Below are 26,430 nucleotides of genomic sequence, written 5' to 3' on the forward strand. Positions count from 1 at the left end.
TCAGCTGTTCATGCCATCTGGTCACAGTCTGAAGAATCGGGGAAGAGTATTGATAAGAAATTCCATCATCCCTTGCTTCAGGTATGCAGGCAGAAATTGAGAGAATTGGCGAGCTTCCTGCAGTCACCCTGCAGGGCTATGCTAATGTTTAACATAAGCCATTGTTTGAAAATGGAATCTTGCAGCTACCCACACAAGTACTTCATATATACCCAGAAGCGGGAGTGAGGCAGATTCAGAATCAGGGAGGTCAGACTTCTAATTCCATTTCTAGGTTATAATAGATTTAACATCCTGTGCAATCGATCACATTATTCCAATGTTACAGATAAAAATCTATGGTGCAGAACTGCTATTTCTGCCCAGTCAGTAGTATGTTGCTATTATCTAGAATAGATATTATATAGATTAGCAAATTCTAAACAATACCTTAAGTTGGACACCCATTCCACAATTAGATTTAAAGGGAAGATCATTCATGTGGTGCGGCTGTATCTGAGAAGAGATCGGGCCAGGGGGTGGGAAGGATTATCAGGTAGATAGGGATTCAAAAGTGGTAGGCTTAACATGTGACAGCTAACACGTGACCCATCACAGCGTATCTTGTTCCATACTGCCTTGTGTTCCTGCTTGAACATTTCTTCTTCCCATAATGCCCTAGGTACCTGCTCAACCAATGAAAAGAGCCAGAGGGCACATACTCAAACGATGCAGCAACCAGGGCAGAGGGTGAGGGTGGGGAAAGAACCCTGTACTATAAAAACTGCCTTCTGAGGACTGCACCGGACTCATGTCTTGGAATCCCTTCCTCAAGAGCCTTTCACTGTTTTCCTGTTGCTTGTAAATATATTTGCTCTGTCAGCTTTATGTACTTTTCTGCATTTAAATCCTTCATTGAGCAGAAAAAACAAATCCATACACCTCAATGTCATCATCTCTTTACTCCGACACTCAGTGCTCTGGGCACACTTAAACGATCCCTGCTCCCTGGGTTGGTCCCTGATCTTTAAGAAGGATGCATCTAGCAAATCTAGTCCATCTTTCATTCAGGGTATCCAATCCCATTTGCTTAAAGTCAACTCTGTGCAGAAATGATATGGACTCTTGGGTTTAAAGAGATGAAAAAAGACAAAGTCTCTACACATAATCAATTTACACAGTAAAGTGTACATGGAAAATATACAAATCTGATGGTTTGTTTATTTATTTGGTGAGATAAACTCTGATTATAAAGTCAACAAGATCAGTGGGGAGATATGGATCACAATCACATTGGCAAAGGAGAGTGAAGAAGTTATCTTAAATAACCTGTCCAGGAAAAGATGATCGGAGAGTCAGCAGCTGAACTGCAGGCTCGAGAATGAGTATCAGCAACTTGAAGAGTCTGGGAATGCTAGCCCAGGAAGTGGACATGCAAGCAAAAGGGCCAGGGAAAGGGACTGAGCATAGTCTGTGCAGAGAGGGTGGAGAGGATCCTGGATTGATGGACTTCGTGAAGGTGGGATGGAGGTTAAGATTGAGGCTAGACGGGAGGCATGAGGCCCATGTACACCCACGATAGGGAGGGGTTTCAGTCTTACTTTAAATTCAGTGTGATGACAGGTAGTGATAAAACCCAGGGGGTAGATAATCTGGTTTTGGGTCCGGGACACCACTCTAACTTTGGGTATATAGGGACTAGGAGAGAGCAAATGTTTAGGAAGTTGCACAGAAGAACAGGAGAGGACTGGAGTGGGCAGGAGAGACTGGAGCTCCGGAAGCTTCTGGGTCCATTGCAGACCATGGATACTTCAGGACGTGTGTGTAGACTGATGTGGGAGATGCCCACCATTTTTTGACAATGGAGAAGTTTTAAAAGTTGGTGAAGATGAGCTGGTTGCCCATGGCTCACGCCTGTAATCCTAGCTACTCAGAAGGCTGAGATCTGAGGACTGTGGTTCAAAACTAGCCTGAGAAGGAATGTCTATGAAACTCTTATATCTAATTAAGCACCAAAAAAAGCCGGAAGTGGAGCTGTTGTTCAAGTGGTAGCCTTGGCAAAAAAGCTCAGGGACAGTGCACAGACCCTGAATTGAGGCCCCAGGAATGGTGCGCACACACGCGCGCACACACACACACACACACACACACACACACACACACACACACACACACACACACACACACACACACAGGTTGGTGAAGATGAAAATCTAAAAGGTGGTTGGAAGGCAGAAAGGCAGAGTGATGGGAGAGGACTAAAAAAGGCAGACATTGAGGGCTGGGGAGATGAGAAGGTTGTGATCATGGAGATCCAGAAAGGAAAGGAATGGTCAAGGATGTCTAGGGACATGGCAGACCCAGTCAAGATGGGAAAGAAGGAGCCGGATTTGGGAGTAGAGTAGGTAATTGAGTGCCATGTTGAGTGATGCATGCTGGAGCAATGGAATAGGATTGTGGGAATCCTGAAATGTGTGGCCATAAAGAAGCGGCCAATGTAGTCAGGTGTCAGGGGAAGAGGAGGGGTCAGGCTGGGAATTCTCCAGATACCCCCAGAACACTTATGTCCTGGGATTGTCAATTTCCTCCCAGGAACCATTTGTTATGACTCTGAAGTTAGCTCCCTTTCCCCTCCCCACCTTCCTGCTTAGCTAACTCTCACCTCCTTTGTCATCAGAGTCTATTGTTTGAAGCACTGGTTGCAGCCAGGTGTTGAAGGGAGGTACCCTGATTAAATACATTTGCTTCCAAGTGTTGGTGAATGGGAGTTCCAGTCTCTTCCAAGGGACTCATCCATAAACCCCAACGTCCTATTGAGTTATGGGTTCCTGAGGTTATGTGAAAAGATGCTATGAAAATATCCGGGGGCTTAGACTGAGTTTGAGTGATTTATGATCTGAGAGTATCTCTAGAGATAAAAATCACCAGGGTGGTATCTACTGTGCCCAATCAGCTCACAGCTTACCACTATCCTTTAAGAAGTTCCTTACTTACAATATATGTGTACTTAACACTGGAAGAATCCCACCCAATATGTATTTTCTCAAACACTGTAGAGATACACACACACACAGAGTTCATTCTTGGAGGGCCATATTAGGGAGGCAAGGTCCAATTCTATACTAGGAAATGGAACACAAGAAACAGTTGGATTCCATTAGAGAAAGAGCCTCAGTATCACCCCCCTGGGACACACTGCTTCATTCCTGCAGGAGATTCCATCTTTGAAATGTCTTCTGTTCAGAACTCCCTCCCGCCCCCTCTTGAAATTTCACAGCTGGGAGACAGAGGGACTTTGAAGGGCGGAAAGACAAGGGGAATTTTTCCTTCCTTCATGGTCCTATTTTAACAGTTAGTTCCCAAATGGTATTAATAAACACTGAAACTTCAAAAACTGAACTTGACATTTCTATATCCTGTCCATTGTTGCTGTGTTTTTTTTGTCTTACAAATATCTCACCCAAATGATTTCTATGCAATGGGTTGCATGCATTTAAGTTTCTGTGGATTTCCCAGAAATATCAGAGTAGTGATAATTTTTCTAGGGACAATCGTGAAAGGTCATAAATCCGGAGATAGGATTTTAGCTCCAAGATCAGCCCATGGGCAGAAAAAGCAAAAACACATATGTTCTTTAGCAGAAGGACCAATGGGACAGCCGCACCGTGAATACTAGCTTTATAGCTTCATTTGAATCCTAGTTATAGGACAGGCCATCTGCACAATCCTCAATAAATCGTGTAATCATTCTGCCTCCATTTTCTCAGTCTTAGGTGAATGACAATCTGTTTAAATGACTGTACATAGATATTAAAAATGCACTCATATTACTAATGATTTAATCCAAGTTTATTAGTTACTTTTGCCATCACTGTCACCACAATTCTTGAGAGAACAACTTAAAAGGAGATACTATTTATTTGAGCACATGAATAAGGATCATCAGCAGAATTTAATTTTAGAAATTTCATCTCCCCCTTTGAATTGCAGTATCCTGAGGTTGAATTCAGGCTCCGTCCCTGCCTCCTGATGTAATTTGGAGTTTGTTCTTCCTTTGTGGACATCTGCATCCCTATGTATTAGCATAGGCCTAGTAAGCTCAACTTTATAGTACTGGCAAAGGGACTGCACTAGAATCACGCCCCTTATCTAAGTCAATAATGGATAAAGAGTAGTAGAAGGTGCCGTATTTAATTAGCTCTAAAGGTTTTTCTGGCTGATTAGTGAGATCTATAAGCTAGTAGGTCCAGCCGCATTTCTCCCTGGGTGAGAGATTCTCTTAGTGATTCTGTACTAACAGGACCTGAGAGTTCATGAGAGATTCTCTCAGTGGTTCTGTACTAACAGGACCTAGAAATTCAGAGACACAGAAGCAGCTGTAAAGGCCCAAGGACGACACAGACATTGAATTTGCTAAAACTTAAGGTTGAAGTATGGCATGATCCTGAAGAAAAGCATTCCGTCAGTGGCTCCAAAAGTTCTTCCTGAAAACAAATAAACAAACAAGAACAACAAAACAAAAAAAAAACCCTTTTGTTTCCGGAGCCCCTGGTGATAAAGGATAGTTGTTCTTGTTTAGTTCCTGCCTCACCTTATTCTGTGTGCCTTCAATTCTCACTACCTTCATTTCACTAGAGTCTCCAGACTACATTTTGACTTTCCCCACTGTGTTCCTTTGCCTGGAGCAACCTCTCCCTTCTTTAACACTGGTCTTTGTTTTGTGCCAGTTTGAAGCCAACCTTGACAAGGGGAGCTCTTGACTGGACTTGATCTATCACTGCTTATGTGTATGCACAGCCCTTGACTCATGAGACCATGGACCTTCCAGGGTAGCAAGCTCAGTAGGTCTCATCTCTGCCTGTCACACCCCTAATACTGAGGCTGGAAACATATCTATCATATAGATAAGCGAATGAATAACTTGGTTCTCAGCCCATAACACAATATTTCTCTTAGCGTAATTCCCAGACCACCTGCAACAACATATCCATGGACTGCCTCTTTAAGTTGGGAGATTCTGAGCCTCACCCAAGACCTCCAGCTTCCTTTGGGTTGGGCCCTGATATGTGTATTGTTAATGAACTTCCCAAGTGATTACAAGTATGCTGAAGTTGAAAATAACTGCTGAAGCGGACAAACAGAGAAAGGCTTTGGAGACAAATTACTCATTGACAGGAGCTGAGAGACTTATGGGTAGATGGGAGAAAGTGAGTAGAATCCTACTATCATATTGTAGAACTTCTCACACCATCATAGAGCTTTTAAACTAACAGTGGGAATAGGCTCATATGTAATCATAGCAATGACATTATCAAGAAGGGTGTGAACTTGTATTTTTAGGGAAGAATAATGATGGATGGATCCTTTAAGGAAGACCTCCACCACCATCTTGAAAAGCTAGATGCTTTCCTTAAGATATCTTTGAGGAAGAGCTCGTTCACCATCTTTGAAAGCTGGGGAATGGACACTTAATTTATTTGGAACATCAACATATACCCAAAAGTTTATGAGTGAGTGTTGATACTAAGTTCTTTCAAGAGAAGTTACTTCTGTTGCTCTCCATTGTCACAATAAATAGCCTCACTAACTGAACCTAACAGAGAACCAAACAACCCAGGGATAAGAGTATTTGATTGATCCCAGACAGTGCTACCAAGAGAAATGTTATATGTCTACTTGGCCACAGATTTCCCTTCTAGCTTTTATTCGCCCTGGGCTGGGTGGCTCTTATTCTTCCCATCTGAAATTGCGCATGTTATTTCCATTACAGTAGTCCCCTGATCTGTACTCCTACTTTTCAAGGTCTTATTTACCTGCAACCAACAATGGCTTGAAAATATCAACTGGAAAATCCCAGAAATAAACAATTCTTAAGCCTTAAATGACATTGATTATAGTACATTGTTAAACATACAGTATGCTTCTGTTTTGTGATTAATGTTGTGAATCCCTTACCATGCCTAATTTATAATTTTTTTGTATATTAAATTTTTATAAATTAAGTTTTTACACACTTTGGTCAAAGTGTGTAAGTATAAGAAATTTGAGGCATCCTATGGTGGGTGTGGGAACACATGCTCTGCAGAGCCAGAGAATTACTGCATGAGTTATCATGGAAATTCCATTTAGTAGTTGCCCTTTACATATATACCTATGCAAGAAATCATTTCCTGAGATTTGAAGATATGTGAAGACTTTCCACGGTTGTTAGATAGCAAATGCTGGCACTGTACTCTGATTCTGCCTGAACTGTGTGATGTGTAAACCTATGTGTAGTGTCTGGTATGAGGCTGGTGAACGTAACTCCTTCCTCTCCCACGGCTGACAGGATGCGGAAGTATAAAACAAAGCACTTGGAACATCTCAGATCTCTTTCAAAGCATTTTTTTTCTTTCTTTTGGCCATACCATGGAAGCAACCAACATCTCTTTCTCTCCCAGATACTCTTCATCTGGAAATGTTTCTTCTTTAGAGGCTGTCTGGGGGCACAGGTGGCTGACATGGTGGGAAGGACCAGCTGCTTGGAAGACTGACCTTGAAGGTGACCAAGATCAAAGTGGATACAGGCTTTGGAGATCAAAGGCGTTGCCTCCTCCATGGGGTAACCCGGAGAGCCAATGTCAGGGCCGCAGGCGAGCCCAGGCTGCGGAACATCCTGCTCTCATCAGCTCATGCTCCTCATTAGGCAGCCAAGAGCATCAGCTAGGACTTCTGGGTGGTCTGCATGAGATGCTCCAGTTGTTTAACTATTGCTGAGCTTGAAGGAGGGTGTCCCTAGGTCCTGCAGGCCCATCCAGAGAGAAAGGCTCTACTATTCAGCTGAGGCAGTAGGCCTCCAGTCCTGTGGTCATTATGGCTTTGGAGACTTCTGTGACCCTCAAGAGTCTGCTTTAGATTAGCTGTTGAAAATGGTCATTTATGCTTAAAGAAGAGGTGATCACATTGACCTCACGGTGTGGTGTACGTCTTCTGGTCTTAGTTAGGGAATATATCTTGGAAAGGTCTGCACCATGAGAACAAAGGCATAAGGACTCTTACCCAGGTGAGGAGTAGAAAACAACGAATGTTTTTGGTTACCGAGACTCTTACTAACTCCCAGAATCTTACACATGCTGCTGGAACTTTCACACAAACCCCATGGGTGGCTACAGTCACCCCCATTTTATTGTTAATAAAACCACAGTTAGAAAGATGAAATGACGGTACAGGAAGGGAAGGTACTAGGGCTTTGGATTTCAAATCTGAGTTCATTCGTGCTACATTGGTCATGTATGACACACACAACTCCCAAATCTCAGTGGTAAACGATGTTCAACATGTGACTTTTGCTCTCTGGTCTTTGGGGAAAAGTGGGAAGGTCTGTGATCAGGTCCCAGCTCCACCAACAGGGGCTGGGTTTCTTCCCATGTCTTGGATCAGCTGTTGGCTTGGCCGGGGCAGGCTTAGGTTGGCAGAGACAATGCTTCCTTCCGGCGTGGGACTCCCCTTTGCAGCCTGCCTGGCTGGGGTTGTTCTGTAAGAATAGCAGAGGTCATGGGCAACAATCTGAACACCGAGCACAGTTTCTGGATCTGGAGCTGGTGCATTATCATACAGATCTCCTCTGATTGGCCATCACTAGGTCAATTCCAGGTTAGAGAACTCCCATGTGTGGGAAACCTCAAGAAGATCCCATGATGAGGTCTCAAGCCTCTCTGTGTAGACATCATTGACTGCAGCCCTTAAGAGAATTCCTTGCTTCCGTCTTTTCCCCAGGCCAGTCTGCCACTTACACAAACTAATGAGGGAGGGGGATGGTGCAAGTCTTTTCCATTTTTCATAGAAGCTAGAGCTTCAATACTGTCCTTCTCTACATTTATATGGTGAATATATTTAAATTCAAAGATGTGTAGTAAAATTATAATCAAATGAGTTTGGACTGCACTTGTTCCCTAAGGAAAAATGAAAGACAAAAAAAAGTGTTCGATTCTCTAGTCATGGTATCTGAGAATTCAGAGTTAGCTATTTTGAAGCTCACAGGAGCAGCTTCACGACTCCATGTTGGTTTTTAAGAGAAAAAAAACCCCACCTCTGCTTTGTATTTATGGAATGTTTCCCATCTTCCCTTTTGTCTTCTCTCCATTCTCACCTCCTGATATGTCTTCCCTATCTTCCTTTCTTCTTCCAGCCACAATGAATGCTTGTTTTTTCCCCCTAGTAATGCCTCTCTATCTCTCTCTATCCCCTTTTTCTATGCATGCAATTCCTTTCACATGGAATGTCATTCCTGATTTCTTTCTTGCCTATCCTAATTACCTTTTCAGGATGCATGCTCGCTTCCTCAGCCTGGGCAACTGGTTAGGGTCGCCCTACCCACCTAAGCACTCTTTGGCCTATACTGCCCTTTGATTGCTTGATCCAGTCTGTCTCTAGCCTGGAAGTTCTTCCAGACAAGGATAATTTTTTTTTTCTTATATGACTGGCAGTCCGTAACAAATTTTAAAATAATTTCTGTAGGAAGAAAACAGCTGTCAAAGAAATGGACATGTAGATGAATTACCACCTGTTTTGAATGTGACATTCTTTGAGGAAGGGGCTTTCACAAATGAATAGTTTGTGATTTCCTAATTCCTCATGCAAATTTTGCAATTCAAATATAGTTCTTAATTATTCTTTCACACAATGAGTTACAGGGGCCTTTCTTAGTAGTAACACATGTCTTGTTGGCTGGGAACAGGGCAACAACGAATTGCATGTAAACACCTCATTTGAAGAAACAAAGCTTCAAGATGTCTCCTGTGGTTCCAGGTCAGGGCCTGGCCGGACATCTTTATGAGGAGTTTCTAAAGTCGTCTCCCAGCCTGAGTCTCATCCTGTTTTTCTCCTCTTCTGGGTCTGCCTGCATGCTAGAGTTTTGGTCTTCCATTCTGGACCACAGCCTGTCCTGGACCGAGTGTGTGGTTTAAGAATGAGGGTGTGTGCAGATGTGAGCATTTCAACAAACAGACTCATCCCAGAGGACTTGCTGGGGAGATAGGGAACATGAAGGATGGCGAGGGTACAAAGAAGGGAAACCAAATAAATAATGACTAAACTTTGCAATAAATTCTGTATGTTCAGATTCATACATTCATTATTTTCTTAGTATAATGTATCTTTCTCTGTATATATGCATATTGAGACATTAACATGCAAATGCATATTTAATGTATGCATCTATTTTTTAGCTTTACATACATGTATGCACATGTGTGTATCTCAGATTATACACATGTATTTGTGCATGGGCACAAATGTGTTTATATTACATTCATACCATATATTATGCATGCCCTACTCTGATTAACTGTGAAGCATAGTAAGCTTTATTCATAAGCTTGGTACATATAAATACCTCTTTATACATATGCAATACTTCATATGTATATGGAGTTTATGTCCATGTATGTGCAATCTGTTTATTCATAAGGGCAAGTGTGCATAAATGTTTTACTACATATGCAGAAATATAGGCATACCTTAAGTCTTAGATTTAAAATATATTAAATAAAATATGGATATTAAGGAGGAAATTCAAGACTGTGTCTAATGTTTTTTATTTCAAAGCGCGTCTGGGAAAATACTTTACATGTACTAGGCACCTATGAATACTCCTGTTACTTTTGTATTTCCTAAGGAGCAAAATTTGTGATGGTAAATCTGGTTTGCTGGAGTGAATAAACCGAAAATCTCTGCAGTGCTCAGGAGACCTGTGTCCTCCAATGCTGCTGTTCACCACAAAGCCCTTGGCAATACATGCTCTCTTTTCTTGGATTCTGTTTCTTCCTCTTTAACATGAGCACACTGTATGAAATGGCTCCCAGATTCTTTGTTAGTGGCTACATGCTTTGCCTTTTCATTTTTGGCAGTGCTTAAATGGACACTCAGATTCAGCCCTGCAATGTTTTCAAGCAGTAGATTTGCATGGACAATGAGAGAAATCTCTGCAACTCAATTTCTTTGTGGGGGGAAAAAAACCCTATCTGAGGCCAATGCTGTTTTGAGTAATACTTCCTACTCCACGCATCAATCCCTTCAGATACAATATGGGAGGTTTATAATAACGTCATAAAATGGCCCGCCACAGATCAACACCTGCTATGATTGACAGGCCCTGTGCTACTGGGGAACACAGTTGTGAAGACAGAGGCCGGAGAAAGTCTCTTCCCTTCTTCAGTGCTTCCTTCAGAAAGCTACTTGGCTTTTCCTCATATGTATGATAAAAGATTATGGTTTTGCTTTACCTACCTACAGAGACTTGTTACAGAAATCAGATGAGAGTGCTTATGAGCTTTGCAAAATACAAAGTGATTTTTGTTGAGATGATAATGATAATTCAACTGACATCTGCTGTTTAGGTTTTTAAATCGCAGTCGTGAGCTAGGCAAGCACTTGAGCAGTTGCTACATTTTATAGCAACTTAAGCATAGTGAAGGCACTGGCAACTTTCTGTGGTGGGTGATTATTACAAAGGCTGGTCAGAGACAGGAGAGCTTTGATGCCAGACAGTAGAATTCACAAAGTTTTCTTGAGAAGGCGTAGTTGATCTAAGAACCGAGACAAAACGAAGTTCCATCAGTAGTGAAGAGATAGTGCAGTCATCCCGAAGATATGACCTCCCCCAGAATCACAGGGCAGACTCTTGTGTTCATGCAGTGAGCTTCTGGAAGGTTCCAGGCCCAACTAGGGGCTCTTAATTTTTAGTACTTCCGCTTGTCTGCTCAAAACTAACACTCTACCACCCACCTGAGCCACAGCTTCACTTCTGGCTTTATTTGGTGGTTAATTGTAGATAAGAATCTTACAGACTCCTGCTTAGGCGGTTTTTGAACCATGATCTTCAGATCTCAGCCCCCTGAGCAGCATGAGGCCATACTACTCAGGTATGAGCCACTGGGTCCTCCCTGGCCATATGCCCACGGTAATGTGAATAACAGTATTCCAACATGATGCCAATATGATCCCTTAAAAACTATCCATTGCTTGACACATTTAAAACATTCTAAGAATTGGTTCTTAGGTTTCACCACACATCTAAAGGAACTCCTTTGTAGCTACAAAGGCTTGGGTTTGACAAAGGTGGTGGCTGAGGGCCAGCTGAACCAGGGACCAAGGGACCCTCATCCATGAGGGCTGAGCATTGGAGCAGGTGGTACCATACAATGGATGTTAGGAGGAAGGCAAGAATGCAAAAGGAATGGAGATTCAGGGAGCAGAATCTCAAATTCAGACTTGGGAATGCGCCGGAGATTGATGGGCAGAGCTGTCAATTTAGATTTGCCCTTGGGCACGGTGAGGATGTTAGCTAGCTCTGAACAAGTGGGATTGTTGAGAAGGCTTAAAGAGCTTTGCTACATTTGTTGTAGCAGAAATGACAATATCAATAGCATATTTTACCTAGCACATTGTGCCAGGCGGTTAGGAATTTTCCTTGGTTGAGCTCATTTAATTCTAGTGACCCCTGTTCATCTTCAGGGAACCCAAGCTGAGATGGGTGTATTTGTTTTCCCATTGTCATGAGAATGGCAGATCTAGGATGTAAAACCCCAGGGTCTACATCCTCTGGGGCTCTTTACAATAGCACACAATTTCCTCAAATGCTAATCTTTCATGGAGGCAAAAGAGAGAGGTATTTCTAAAAGGCAGGTGTCTAAGATCCATTTCTAATGCAGCTAGTTTCACCCAGCCTGACTTTCTAACACCACGAGTTAAAGGAGATGAAAATCTGAGATAGCATGTCTTGAAGCATCCCCACAAAGGGAAGGAAGTGATATTCCCACACAGATTCTTGGGAGCAGGTACAGCCCAACTTGTCTAGGGTCAAGGTGTTATCAGAGCCTCTGGGCTGATCCTATCTATTATGCCTGTGAAGCATTTCCCAGACAGGGGCCCATTCTCCCACTGCATTGGCTGCTTCCCTGAGTTAAGTCAGAGCATGTGGGAGCATTTGGAGCCAATTGAAAGAACTCTTACTGGAATCATCCCGGAGAAGGGGTGGGGCGAAGGCTGGGGTTCTGTGCACAACAACGATCAGAGGGAAATAACCATGTAATGACTTTTCTAAACAGAAATCAAAACAAGAACAACGAAGCCGCCCTGGGATGAGAACATGTTTGAGTTTCAGTATCACCTGCTCATCAAATCTCTTTCCCACTTGAAGTTTAAGAGAGTAGTGGGTGGGTCTGCCTCAGGCTGAAGCAAATTTCTCAGCATTCTGCTCTCCAGATACATAAGAAACCCAGGCAGGGATAGAGCTAGAAGTGCCTTCTTTGAGTATCTGAATATTCTTTTCTATGAGGTGTATTTGGACAATGGACTGAACAACATGTATCTGAGTCAGTGAAAGTTGCTTTTCCCTAAAGAAGCCTAGTAGATGCTAAATTTGACCTTTAGAATGTTTTTCTTTGTTCTCATGTGAATTTGTTTTTTCTATTTCCCTCAGGTAAGCATAAGGTAATGTATGTGTGACATTTGAGTTGCTAATTTTTAATTTTTTGGGGGGGTCCGGTTGTGGGGCCTGAACTCTGGGCCTGGGCACTGTTCCTCAGCTCTTCAGCTCAAGACTAGCGCTCTACCACTTGAGCCACAGCGCCACTTCTGGCTTTTTTTCTTTTTGCTTATGTGGGCCTCATGCATGCAAGGCAAGTGCTTTACCACTGAGCCACCTTCCCAGCCCTAATTTTAAAGATTTTAAAAAACATTTAAGAATTATTATGCATAACTGAATTAATTAACTAAGCAAACAGATAAGGCCCTATAATTTCCTCTCTTCCTACAAAAATCATTCTCTCTCTCCTTAAGTGTTAATACTTTAATTTAGATTTTACTTGTTAAAGATCACATAGATCTATGAACCTTAGTTTAAATTTTATGTACTTTGGCCTAAAAAAAAATTCCTTTCTATAATTTGGTTTCTTTGTGAAGTCTTAGCTTTGAGAAAACAACTTTATTATTACTATTCTCATTCTCCCATAACATGGGAGAGGGTATATATTGATTTTTCTTTTCAGACCATGTGACCTGTGGTCTTACTTAATCCTCAAATGACAGCTTGAGTAGGTATTCTTATCTCAGTTTTACAGCTACAAGAAGGAGACTTAAAAAAGACTAAGAGTCTTGTACAATAGCATCTCAGTAGATATAAAAGCCAAGCTTTACATGCTGGTTCATTGATTTCAAAGCTTATATTACTTTTTTTTTTTGGCCTGTCCTGGGCCTTGAAGTTAGGGACTGGGTTCTGTCCTTGAGCTGCTTTTGCTCAAGGCTAGTGCTCTACCACTTGAGCCACTGCCACTTCCAGCTTTTTCTGTATAGTTTATTGGACTTACCTTCTTGGGCTGACTTCAAATTGCGATTCTCAGATCTTAGCCTCCTAAGTAAGCTAGGATTACAGGTGTGAGCCACTGGTGCTTGACCAAACCCTGTATATCTGACTGCACTATATTCAATATCTTCCATAACTTACCATGTTATATTATAATGATTCTTATGTAATTCTCCTACAAGGTTTCTGTACCCTTCTGTGCATAGAATATAATTCATTCATCATTGAGTTCTTTGTGTCATGTAGAAATCTTTATGCAGAATAAAGAATTAGTATGAAAATAAACAAATGGGTATATGAGGAAGTAAATCAATCAGGCTGAACATGATCACTGACTTGTTAGCTTTCTACTGGATGCTGCATGTGCTAAAACATTAGAAATGAATGACTTCCTAAGCTACACTAATGTAAATAAGATATGTATGGCTAACACGGGTAGCTAGAACATTTTATTTTTAGCCTTGGTGGGGTGGCTAAAATCTGATGTTTTCTCTCTTGCAGCAAACCAGGTGATTCACTGACTAGGACATGAGAGGATTCTTGGAAAAGAGATCTGAGCGGATGTTAGGGTCAAAGAGAGGATATAGAAGTCAAATCACGGTTCACGCAGAACTGGGAACATCTCCAAAGTGGGGAAAAACAGTTCAAAGAATTTTATTTCTATCTCTTTAGAATTCCATTCCATTGTGTGAGCAATGGTTTGGAAAAAGGACAGAGGAGGGAAAAGGGAAACAGAATGGCTCTGTCTTCCTCACTGATTTTCTGTTAGGTGGTTGGAATGGGATGGGCATAAGGGCCCAGGGACCATGTCAGCACTGTGCTCCACCATTTATTAGCGTGGCTAAATCACTTCATGTATTTAAACCGCTGTTTCTCAGCTGTAAAATATGGTCAATTATATCCAACTCAAGAATTGTAATGAAAATCAACAGAGATAACTTTTGTGAAACCATCTAGCATGGTATCAGCTTGCATATGAAATGTACTGAGCGTGTTTACATAGAGACTAAGAACAGTCATCTCTTCCTAAACATTTCCCAGAAGACTGTCATAATGGGAACTGTTGGACGAGAAAGTTAGTCAACAGCAAGAAGGGCTTGACCTTCAGTGTCCCCTCTGGTCACACCAGTTCAATAGCCTTGTGAGAGAGAAATGTGAAACAAATGTAGACTAGAACTATACCCTCTAAGCATGCTCTCTTCCTGGAAGTGAGCAGAAGAATCTTAAAATTCCCACCCTTCTATATTAGAGTTAGATCTCCTGAATGACAGCTGTATGGTAGAACAGTACTAGCTTCAAGTATGCAAAGATTAAAAACTATGTTGTGTCTGATCTATAACAAAGTATAGTTTTCTCAGTCAAATAGATACTTACTAGGTGCTTCTATATGTCAGGCTGGGGTATGGTCCTGAGTCAGTTCTGTGTTTGTGTATAAGTCCCGGTCACTGAATTTCTACACTATTTTGGGGACAGGTTAGCATTCCTCATTAAAATACTTGAAATGAGAAGTACTTTGGATTATTATTATTACTTTTTAATTTTGGAATATTGGAATTCATATGGGTGCTCAGAAAGTTATGACTTTTGGAACGCTTTGGATTTTGAATTTAGGATGAGAAAAGCTGTGTGTTCTTGTCTCATTAAATTCTCCAGGAAAAGCTGCATGTTGCCAGGACTGTGGAAACATGACAAAATGGGGACTGAAGACTACTGGTTTTGAGTTGTTAAACTAAAGGAGACATAAGCCCCTTTGAAAAATAGAGGTGCTTTATATATGAAAAAGGATATTGTTAAGAACTCCTATACTCAATCATGAAAAATATTGTATTTGTTGGTTATTTGGGGAAGTCAGCAAATTGCTCCAATTACTCTTCTTGAGAACTCAAAAATTTAAAAAAAACTAAAAGAAAAAATAGAAAGATCTTATGATAAAACTAGAGAATTAATGTGAATTTTAGTAATAGTTCAATAACTTATTGTACATTCAAAAGTAGTATTACTTTTGAAAATATATGCTCTGACGTGACACAAAGTTTAAATTGATCCCACATTTACTCCCTCTCTTTAGAAACTATAAATTCCTCACTTATGACATCTTTAGTTTGAGTCTTATTTCGATCACATTGTTCAGGACCACAGATGTTGTAATGTTTAAGATCTCCTATGATGATGCTCATTTCATTGCTCTTGTTATTAAGCACAGAAAATTTACTGGTGAGGAAAAAACTGGAGGATGAAACCTTCCTTTCAAACCTCTAGAAATTGTGTTTAATCCAAGATTTTGATATAGTTCAAGCCATAGCTGAAAGCAATCAAATTTGGTACCTTTTTAGTTTTAGGTATGTATGTATTTTTGTTAGTAAGCTCAGATGAGAAGCTATTTCCTCTTGTGCTTTTTATATTATTAAATTTAATAACTTCATCAACATATGTTTATTTATTCCAGCATTATCATGTGTTCACTTTTAGTGAGAGGTTGCAATTAAACAAAGCAATGTTTCATCAAAGGCAACACACGTGTTTCTGATGAGCTCAGAGTTCTATGACTTCTCTAAGAGTCAGCTGACCTTTGCTGGCTCAGGCACACCCTGCTGGGTCCTCTCTCCTTTCTGTCTTCACTCCAAAGCCCAGCGTGAACTATCTTTGGTATCTGAAGTTTGTTTTTCCGTGGAAGAGTTGGAAGATTACAGTGGTGAAGAAAGCCCAAGCGTCTGATGCTTCTTTAAATCTTGACTTGGGATAGCTTATTATTATTATTCACATTTTACCCCATTGGCCACGCCAGCCTCAGCATCAACCTTAAATTCATTGGTAAGGGGTGGGAATGAGGTAGGGACTATTTATTTATTCATTTATTTCAGGAAGTATTTTCCTTTCTATATTTAGAAATTTGTCCCATTCCCTTTTTTGGTGGACCTAAAAAAGTTGTTAAATCTTTATGTATGAAGAAAGCATAGGAAACAGTTGAAAAAATAGATGCTATGGGAAGACAGGAAAAAAGAGCAAGAGAAAAAGGTTAATCTGGTTAAAACACAATATGTACATGTGTGAAATACAACCCTGTTGTATATAATTAATATACATTGGAATGACAGGAATGCATAATAAGTTCTGTTGGGAGTTGAGTGTGTGTGTGTGTGTGTGTGTGTGTGTGTGTGTGTGTGTGTGTGTGTGTGTGTGTGTGTGTGTGTGTGTGTGTGTGCAGGCAAATGGAAAGGGTGAATGAGGATGAAAATGGTTGAAGTAATTCACATGCATGTTTGAAAATAGAACAATAAGACCTGTTGAAATTGTGTGAAGAAAGGGAAGATAAGGGAGAGGGTTAGAACAGGTAAAACTGATCAGGGAACATTGTATGTATGTATGGAAATAGCACCATGAAACCCTTATATACAACTAATTTATACTAACAGAAAATGTAAAAAAGGTAATTTCCTTTACCAGTATTTTGTGAACAGTATGATAGGAGCTCTCCTAATTCCTTCCACATCGCTGACTTGGCTGATTAACTATTACTCTTGGCACATGGAACACGAAGCCATTCTCTAGCAGGATAGCACTCTTCTCTTCCACTAGCTAGTCTAATGCATACCAATTTAGTCTTGTTTATTCCCCAACCCTTTTATGCCAGCTCACTCACTATGCCAGTTATTAAATTTAATGAAATACCTTTTAAACCAGTGGATGGAAAAAAAACAGAAAGTGTTGCTATGCAGTTGAGTGCTTTGGAGAATCTCTCAAATTATGAATGAATGAGAAACAAATGTTGAACCAGGCATGATAACGACAACTGTAAGAGTTTAGAACAGGCTAGAATAAATCAAATAAATTTGTAAGTAGTTTACCTGAAGCTTTTTGTTCACAAGAGCTTGGAAATTCCGAATACTTTGCAAAGAAATTGGAATTGAAATTGGCAGCAAAATAATTAGAGATTGGCCAAAAGGAATATATAGATGGTTAATTAATGATTGGCCAAAATTTATAAAATGCCTTTAAGCTACACTGAAAGATCGTCCTACTGTGAGTTTCACAGTGAGTGTGTGTGGGAGGACTCATTTTATGCATATTTAACCCTAGAAAAGATGCGGTGATCTGATGACCCATTCTTTTCTTATTTTTTTGTCCATCATGGAGCCTGAACTCTGGGCCTGGGCACTGTCCTTCAGCTCTTCAACTCAAGGCAAGCACTCTACCACTCAAGCCACAGTACCACTTCCGGCTTTTCTGCTTATGTGGTACTGAGGAATTGAACCCAGGGCCTCATGCATGCAAGGCAAGCACTCTACCACTAAGCCACCTTCCCAAGCCCTGATGACCCATTCTTAACACTTAGAGTGAGTTTGTATGTCAGCTTTCAATACAGAAATTTTGACTAGAAGAAAAACCCTTCAGTTAGATGAAACCAAAAAAAATAGGTTCCAAAGTAGAGTATCAGGAAGCCAAAATTCCAAGGGAAAAATTTCTCATTACTTGCCACTGTTGGATTACACTTCACAAATTGCCATTTCTTGTGTTTTGGGAAAGACCAGGAAGTCTACAACTAAATCACTTATCATTATTAGCTTACCGATGCTAACTGAGCCCACAAGAAAAGATTCTAAAAAGCTCAGGAAAGCTATTATTTTCTCCTCTGGTTTTATGCACTAAATTTCCTTGAACAACATCCCTGTAGTTTAGGGCTATGCTTCTGACGGTGTCTAACTTCCTAGGGTGTTCAATGAATTATTATTAGAAAAGGATTTCCATTATGTTTTAGGAAAACAGAGAATATATGAATGTAATTCTTAAAGAATTAGATACAGCTATCATGTGCCTTGATACTCTTTATAATACCAAATTCTGTGTAGTGAACTCCTGGAATGTCTATCACTTTGCTTCTATCACTATTGCTGACTATGTGTCGGAAAAGTGAATCTTGTGACAAAAAAGATTGATGGGGGGAGAGAGTGAGAGAGAGAGAGAGACAGAGAGAGAGAGAGAGGGAGCGAGCGAGCGAGCGAGCGAGAGAGAGAGAGAGAGAGAGAGAGAGAGAGAGAGAGAGAGAGAGAGAGAGAGAGAGAGGGAGGGAGGGAGGGAGGGAGGGAGGGAGGGAGGGAGAGGGAGAGAAAGAGAGAATCCCAACGTACACACTTTCCAAAGGAGGATTCCTCAATGTCGGAATGTAAATTTCAAAAAACACATTTAGCTTTTTTGATGATGTATTTGTTATAATTGTCTCCCTCACTCCAGGGATTAGATTAGAATTTTATCCATTATTATCACATAATAAATATTGGTTGAATAAGTGACACAGACATCAAAATACTTGATTTCCAAGTCTTTTGGTCCAATGTTATTCTATGGAAATGCTTTGTTCTCTAGAGAGCCTGGACTTTGGAAGAGAATAGCAATTACTACTCTGAACTTCCTGGTCGTGCGATCTTGACTGAGTTATTTTGTTCATGAACTTCGTCCTCTGTACAACTGGCAGTAGACCATTGGGACTAATTAGGCAGTTGAACTCAGCGAATGCATGGAATTTATCTCGCTGTGTGAAAGCCTTCGTTGGTGGTGGAGAGGGTATCATGGCAGTGGCAATGGCAGACAGAGGTGGTAGAGGTGTCAGGTCTCTCGCTGAGTGTCTTCCACGAGCAGACTGCTTTTCAAGTCTTCAGACCGCCCTTTCATGCTCCAAAAAGGCCACAGTCTCTTGGAGAGGAAATTGCTCAGCCTCCAACAGTTCCTCAGCGGGTCACATTGCAGAAGCACTGCTCTGGCAAGCCTAACAAAGGCGCCATTATTCTCATCTGCAGACAACGCCAAGAAGGTACTGGGTGGTCTAGAATACAGGAGACAGATAATGTAATGACTCCATTCATCAAAAAGTCGAGCATGCACACCAGCTGCCCGCCAGCTGGAAAATGAAACTCTTCTCCCTTCTGAGGATAATTTACTTCTGCTGGGGAGGCTCTGAGATACACTGCACCTTAAGGGACCAACTGAATTCCAACAGGATCATGTAACATTGTGCTGACCCAACAAAGGGAAGCCAGATAGAACAGGCAGACCAAAGGGGTGAGGGAAGAAAAGGCTCTCACCCTTCACATTAGACAGAAAAGAACAAACAACTGCTCATTTTAACGTGTTCCGTTTTTACCTTTTGGATACTCCATGTTCTGTAACTTGGTATATTTCTCTCCTTTTCTTTGACCATTGGGAAGTTGAAGGTCAAAATGTTGGACCTCATCGCACCGTGACACTGGAGACCAGGCGTGCAGTTCCTCATGGATTATTTCCACAGCTTGCAGAGTTCTCCCATCCCAAACTTGTAGCATTTCTCATAACTCACAGTTATTAATTTCATATTTTTCTGTTGGATATATACAATAATGATTTATATACCTGGTATATAGCTTAATTGAGCTTCAAAACAATAGGGTTTTTATTTTATCTTTCTTGGATGTTGAAAACTGATATTTTCACTGGGTGCATTTAATATATTTTTCAGTTCCATTCAATGCGAATCATTTTGTAGATCAATTAGCTCATTAAATTATTCAGACAATCTCTATTTGTATTTACCTAGTTAAAGAGTGGCCCCTGAGATTTAATTCTATTAAATAATTTACCAAATTTCTAGTTCGAATTTGAAGCACCCAATAGTTGAAGCAGGATGCTTCTGAAATAAGAATCCAAGGCCAGAACTGCTTATCCATCCATTTTTCTGCTTAAACTTACTTGTCCTTTACCTATGGGCAAAGCCCAGCAATTTTGCTCACGGTCAGGTATGAGTCAGCTGCAGATTGTGAGGCTGTAGGAACCAGCCAATATGCCTGTGTTACCTTGAAAGAAAACTTTAAATTTTCACTTATGAAGGAGCATGTGTCAAAACTCACGGTGAAAAACACAGAGGGATTGAAGAATTGGGTGTTTCCATCCCCAGGATAAAATGAAAAACTTTGATAGAACAGAAAAAGAAAAGCAATGTCATGGAAATAATGAAGGAATTTTGGCCTGAGTTTCATGAAAGAAGGAATGATGCATGAGAGAAATTCTGGGGTAGGAGAAGCAAGTTTGCACTCCTAGAAAGCAATAACGGGGTAAAATGACCGACAAGGATGGGCAAGTTTATATCCAAGCTCCATGTTTGGAATCAGAGGGGAAAACTCCAGACAGTAACTTCCAAGTTATATTACATCCCCCCCCCCCAGAAGTAGGCTTCTTCCTGCTGGCATTATTTTATGATCTAAAAAGAAAAGCTCTCCCACTCCAGCGTGGAAATAACCATCCTAATTGGGAGAATTTCAGACTTCAGGAAAGGAATCATCTGTTTAAATTACATTTTCCACCACAAGTGATATATCTGACCATCATTTTGTCACAGCACAGCTAGATTTACATATATAAGATCATAATGAGTCATGGAAGTCCTATTATTTCCAATTCCTTTCTGTGCAGTATCTTTGACTTCACCCTCCCACAAGAAAAATATCTTCTCAAAATTTTTTTGACCTTATGTATCTGCTGTGGATAGGTCAGAGATCTCATCCTCTATTGTGAGCTTTTCTAGTATATGCATCATTTGCATTTTCCATCTTACCCCCAGGGGCGACTGGTGTTAATCTTGTGCTTCCTTCTAACCACAAGCATTTGATGAGACAAATTCAGCAGTGCCTGTACTTCTATAAAGGAATGTGTCACATCGAGACTTAAAGAATTTCTGTGGTTGAGGTGATGGAAATAAGGCAAGTGGACTCACTTGCAAAATGGCAGACTTAGCTAACTCATCTAGCAAAGGAAATGGAATGGAGTGTTAGTGTGCTGTGGATCTAATTATCTTCGTTTAAAATAATGATCAATTTGAAGATGACCAGGGAAGATTAAGAGAGGGGAGGGAGGAGCAGAGAGAAAGAGAAAGGGAGACACACAGAGAGACAGAGAGATAGAAAGAAAAGAAAGAGAAAAAAGAGACAAGTAAAAGGAGATGGAAGAAAAAGGAAGAGGAATAGTAGAAGAATATGGCAGTGCAACTCAGAGAATCCTAGCTTTTGTGAGCAACTAAAAAAGGGGGATACCTATTCCATACTTTTTAGAGGATAGCTAGAGCTGTATTATCAATGGCTATAGAATCTATTTATAACCACGTCTATTATCCAGCAAAGTGGCATCTTGCTCATAGTCAAGAACAGCATCCTCCTGGTCACCTCATTCTTTCTTTGGGGCAATTTTTATGAAGATATTCAGTTTCTAACATATCTCACCTATCTATCTGCTAAAAAGAAGTCTGTTGGTAGAGGAGATAGTCAAGGTAGCCGTAGAGATGTCCAACATCAAGAGTCACAACAAGCTGTGGGTGGGGTATAGAAAGCATTGAAAGCGTTCACACCCAGTATTATGAAAGGCAAGACATGGTTTGAAATCAATTGCAGTGGCCCTTCATAGACTTCTTTATGCCCTAGTTACTTGTTTCATGAGTTTGAGGACCATCCAGTTTCCCTTTCATGTGTTTAAGAATCTCCTGGGGCTCCGGATTAAAATATAGAGTTTGAGGAACCTCCATACTGCTTTCCAGAGTGGTTGAACAAGTTTATATTTCCACCAGCAATGTAGTATCATTCCCTTTTGGTTACATCTCTGTCAGCATCTGTTGTTATTTGTTTTCTTGATAATGGCCATTCATGTGTCTATTGGCCATTTATATTTACTTCTGGAGAACTTTTTCGTTAAGTCTTTAGCCCATTTATAGGTGGGGTTGTTGTTTCTTTGAGGATTTGTTTTGGGGGAGTTTAAATTTTTGAGCTCTATTTTTGAGCTCATATTTTAGATATGAGGCTCTTGTCTGATTTATAGCTAGTATAGCTATTCACCCAATCTGTGGGATTTCTATTTTTCCTGCTAGCTATGTCCTTTGCCATGCAGAAACTCTTCAGCTTAACGCAGTCCCATTTAACCAGCCTTTCTTTGATTTGTTGTATTTCTGGATCTTTACTTAGGAAGTTCTGGCCTATGCCAAGGAACTTTAGTGTTTTCCTGTCCTTTTCCGTAATGTTTTCAGAGTATCTAGTCTTACATTGAGGTCTTTGATCTATTTGGAATGAGTCTGGTGCAGGGTGATATATAAGGTTCTAACTCCCTATTTTTTTTGGGGGGGGGTCCGGTCGGGGGGCCTGAACTCTGGGCCTGGGCGCTGTCCTTCAGCTCTTCAGCTCAAGGCTAGCGCTCTACCCACTTGAGCCACAGCGCCACTTCCGGCTTTTTCTTTTTGCTTATGTGGTGCTGAGGAATTGAACCCAGGGCCTCATGCATGCAAGGCAAGCGTTCTACCACTGAGCCACCTTCCCAGCCCCCTAACTCCAATTTTCTACATGTGTGTAGTGAAGTCTGCCAGCACCATTCCTTGAAGAGGCTGTCTTTCTTCCATCCTGTGTTTTTGGCTCCCTTATCAAAGATTAGATAACTATAAGTCTGTGGGTTCATTTCTGGGTCTTTGATTCTATTCTATTGGTCCTCAGGCCTGTTCATGTGTCAGTACTATGGCCCTATAAAATGATGCTTATTGAAATGAACTCCAAGAAATGGAAACTATTTGCAGTTCTTTCTTTTTTCCTTTTGGTTTATTCCCTGTTGTTACTGTTTTCTATTTCTGTACACTTTGTCTTGGCTATAAGTTTATTTGATTTGGGGAAGGGATGGGGAATCACAGAAACAATGGGACAGAGGGTGAACCAATTCAGCACTGATACTCACTAGACATTATGCTGGAAATGAACTTAACAACTTGAGGGGGAGAGGAGTTAGAGGAGGAAGTGGGAGAAAATGAGGGAGAGAGTAACACTGTTCAAAAAGAACATTACCTCACTTATGTAACTGTGATATATATATATATATATATATATATCACCTATATATATATATATCACCTATATATATCACCTATACATCACCTTTACAATAAAATTTAAATTAAACAACAGAGAGAGTTTGATTCTTTAGCTCTTGAGTGAGATCCTGGATTTTGCATTTTGAACGCGATGTTCACTGTGTGGGTCTTAGGAAAGAACTATACTCAAGCAGGTGCCATGAAATGGTATGATCTGCTTGTCCATACATTGTTTGTCACAGCATTTGTTCAGGTTTATGGATGTGCCATTTCACAGCCATCTTGCAGTGAGATGATGGGATGCATCTGCCTTGTGGCTGAAAATATACATCTGGGGCACGAGGCAGTGGGTACAAACTGAACTGATAGACAATGCCAGTGACAACTGTCCAACTCTAGTTAAAGAGATGTTCTAACTATTATACCTTCACTTGGGGAACTCACACAAAGGTGAATCCACAGCACTTGCGTGCTGTAGATTAGCTTTTACTATTGATTTGATATGACTTAACAATAAAGGCTAATGGTTACCTTTCACTAAAAGTTCTTTCTTGTAGCCCAGTGAAGATGTGCTCCAGTCCTCTCCAGAACCTTTAAACCAAACAGAATGATCTTCATGCTGTGCTGCTATGTTGGGCACTCATAGACAATGCCCTTAAAATCTTAATTCATCCGTTTACCCCCACACTTAAATTTTTTATTGTCATTATAAATGTGATATACAGAGGGGTTACAGAGGAGTCAGGTAATAAGTACAATGTCACCTCTTCCCTCATGACCTCCACTCTTGCCATAGAGCAAATGGAACTCGAAAAGACTTTCTAGAAGAGGTGATGCCTACATAAAACTCTGAAGAGTAAATGGAAATTAGCTTAGAGCTGTGGGGGGTTAGAATGAAAACTTCCCAGCCAGGAGAAGAACAAACATACTAGGGGATTTGAGACCTACACAGACCTCAATGTGGCCAGGATGCAGATTGTGGGATAGGGTGAGGACGGGGGAAATGTCAGGCAGAAGGCAGGAAGTGATGAGCACATGAACTCTCCCCAAAGAGCATCATGGGCCAGGTGGAATCCTCTCATCTTCCGGGAGGCAACTGGACCATCAAACCCATTGATAATTCTCGTCTGGAATTGTTCTGACCATAAAGGTGACATTTTCTGACATTTGCACTGAAACCGACTGTGACAGCCTTGACTGTCTCCCATTCTCATCTCTGCCTTCCACAAAGGGACGAGAAAACAGTTTCCAAACTGCGTTAGGAAAATGGAATTTGGGAAGGGGGCGTTTTGAGGCTTCACAACATCTAATCATGTGCTAAGCACCATGTGAAGTAACCTAGTTTGAGGCAAGAGGCCCAATTCCGGTAGTGTTTCATGAGGTTCTGGGTTCAATTCCAGTAGTGCATGAAAAGAAAAGGAAGAAAGAAAAGAAAATAATTCTGAATGAAAGGGAATTCCAAAGTAAGAAGGAATGTGACCCGAGTAACAGGGTATTCAACCTGAGAAAATCATGTCGTTTATTTTATCTGCATTTATTAAATCAAACAAAGAATCTCTTGCTCTTTACCTTAACCCTTTGGTAAGCCTATGGAACGCCTGTGAAAGCAACGTAATAAACTTTGCATGTGCGTTTGAAAAAATGTTATGTATAACATCTGTTTTCATTCATGCACATGGCGCATTATTTCATCATGATGTATTCTTTGTGGTATTATTTTAGAAATCTATTACCCACAGATCACCAGAAGATCTCTTGTCCTGTCATCTTCGGGATAATGAACACCCTCCATATGTGTAAATCTGTCAGGCTGAGTCTTCCTAAAGAGACAGTTGCTAATGTACAAATCAAAGAAATCATTTTTACCTTTTCCAATCAGTGACTGTTTTACTACGGAAATTCAGAAAGGGTCATTAGCTTGAACGATAAAACATCCCACCAAGCAGCCTATCAGCAGGGAGAAATATAATTTTGTTCTCCTTAAAATATGGAAATTATACGTTTAAATTTTAGAAAAATAATAGTTAGGAAACCTGATAGCCAATTTACTTTGCAAACAAAGGAGCCAAAATGATTCTAATAAGAAATTATTTAGCGCTGTGCTTCCTTAAAGTTCTATAATTTATACAATGTTTAATTAGAGCTATCCTTGCTCTATGCAAGGATATTATTCAGCAAGGTATCAAAGTAGATTTCTTTTCTTTCCTTCCTTCCTTCCTTCCTTCCTTCCTTCCTTGCTTCCTTCCTTCCTTTGCTTTTGGATCAGTTCTCAAAACCCACAATGCTATGGCAGATATATCTACTAGAAAGTGGCAAGAGTGCTACCTGATAGGTTTAGTACCATTAGATACTCCACCATAAATTTCTCACTGTGTGGTGCATAAATCCACTAAGTAAGCAGTTCTTAAATACGTGCATTCTGTGGTTGAATCTGAGAAACTTTCTGATGGATGTTATTCTTATGTAAGTTAAGTTATTCTTAACAATCTACTCCCTGGACCATAATGTGATGAGACAATCTTCAAAGTAAGGTTAATCACAGAGGATCTCTGAGATTTCAGAGGCATTCCTGGTTCTGGACACTTCAGTCAGTGACAGGTTGAGCCAGAGGACATCTCCAGGGAACTCAAGGAAAAGGAGAAACAGAACAAAGCCCTCAACAAAGCAAGAAACTGAAAGATGCAGATTTGGGATTCATATTAAAAAGAGCAGAAAATTTGCAGAAAAATGATTTCTGAATGGTTAATTTACTCTATTCAAATTAAAGATGCCTAAAAATAGAATGGACAATCACATCCAAGATTGTCCTCTAACAACAGAGTAACCTTTCAATTTTCAGCTACTTTTCCTTAGTCCCGTATTATATTATTAACATTTATTTTCTTAAGGCCAAATTGGAATTATTTACGATCTATTAAGGACTATTGTATTCATCTAAAATTAGAAGCAAAATCATAGAAATTTTGCAAGGTATTTAAAAAAATCTGTTTAAGTGTTTCTATTCAAGTTTAAAAGTTCCTTTTTTTGTTTTTGTAAGTAAATATGAAATCCTATACTTTTAGGCTCAGTTTTTGCTCAGGAAGAAATTTGCTTTCACATATTCATTCTCTTCCATCTAATGATTGTTCCTGATCTTCCTTCTCAGCAAGGAAAGGCAAATGACGATCATGAACTACTCACAAGTTAGTAGGTCGGTGATTCCTGGAACATGCTTCAAGGCAGAACTAGAGAGTACACTGCTGTGTGAATG

This window comes from Dipodomys merriami, unplaced genomic scaffold (genome assembly GCF_024711535.1).
Source record: "Dipodomys merriami isolate MVZ:Mamm:240054 unplaced genomic scaffold, mDipMer1.0.p SCAF_110, whole genome shotgun sequence".
Taxonomy (NCBI): Eukaryota; Metazoa; Chordata; class Mammalia; order Rodentia; family Heteromyidae; genus Dipodomys; species Dipodomys merriami.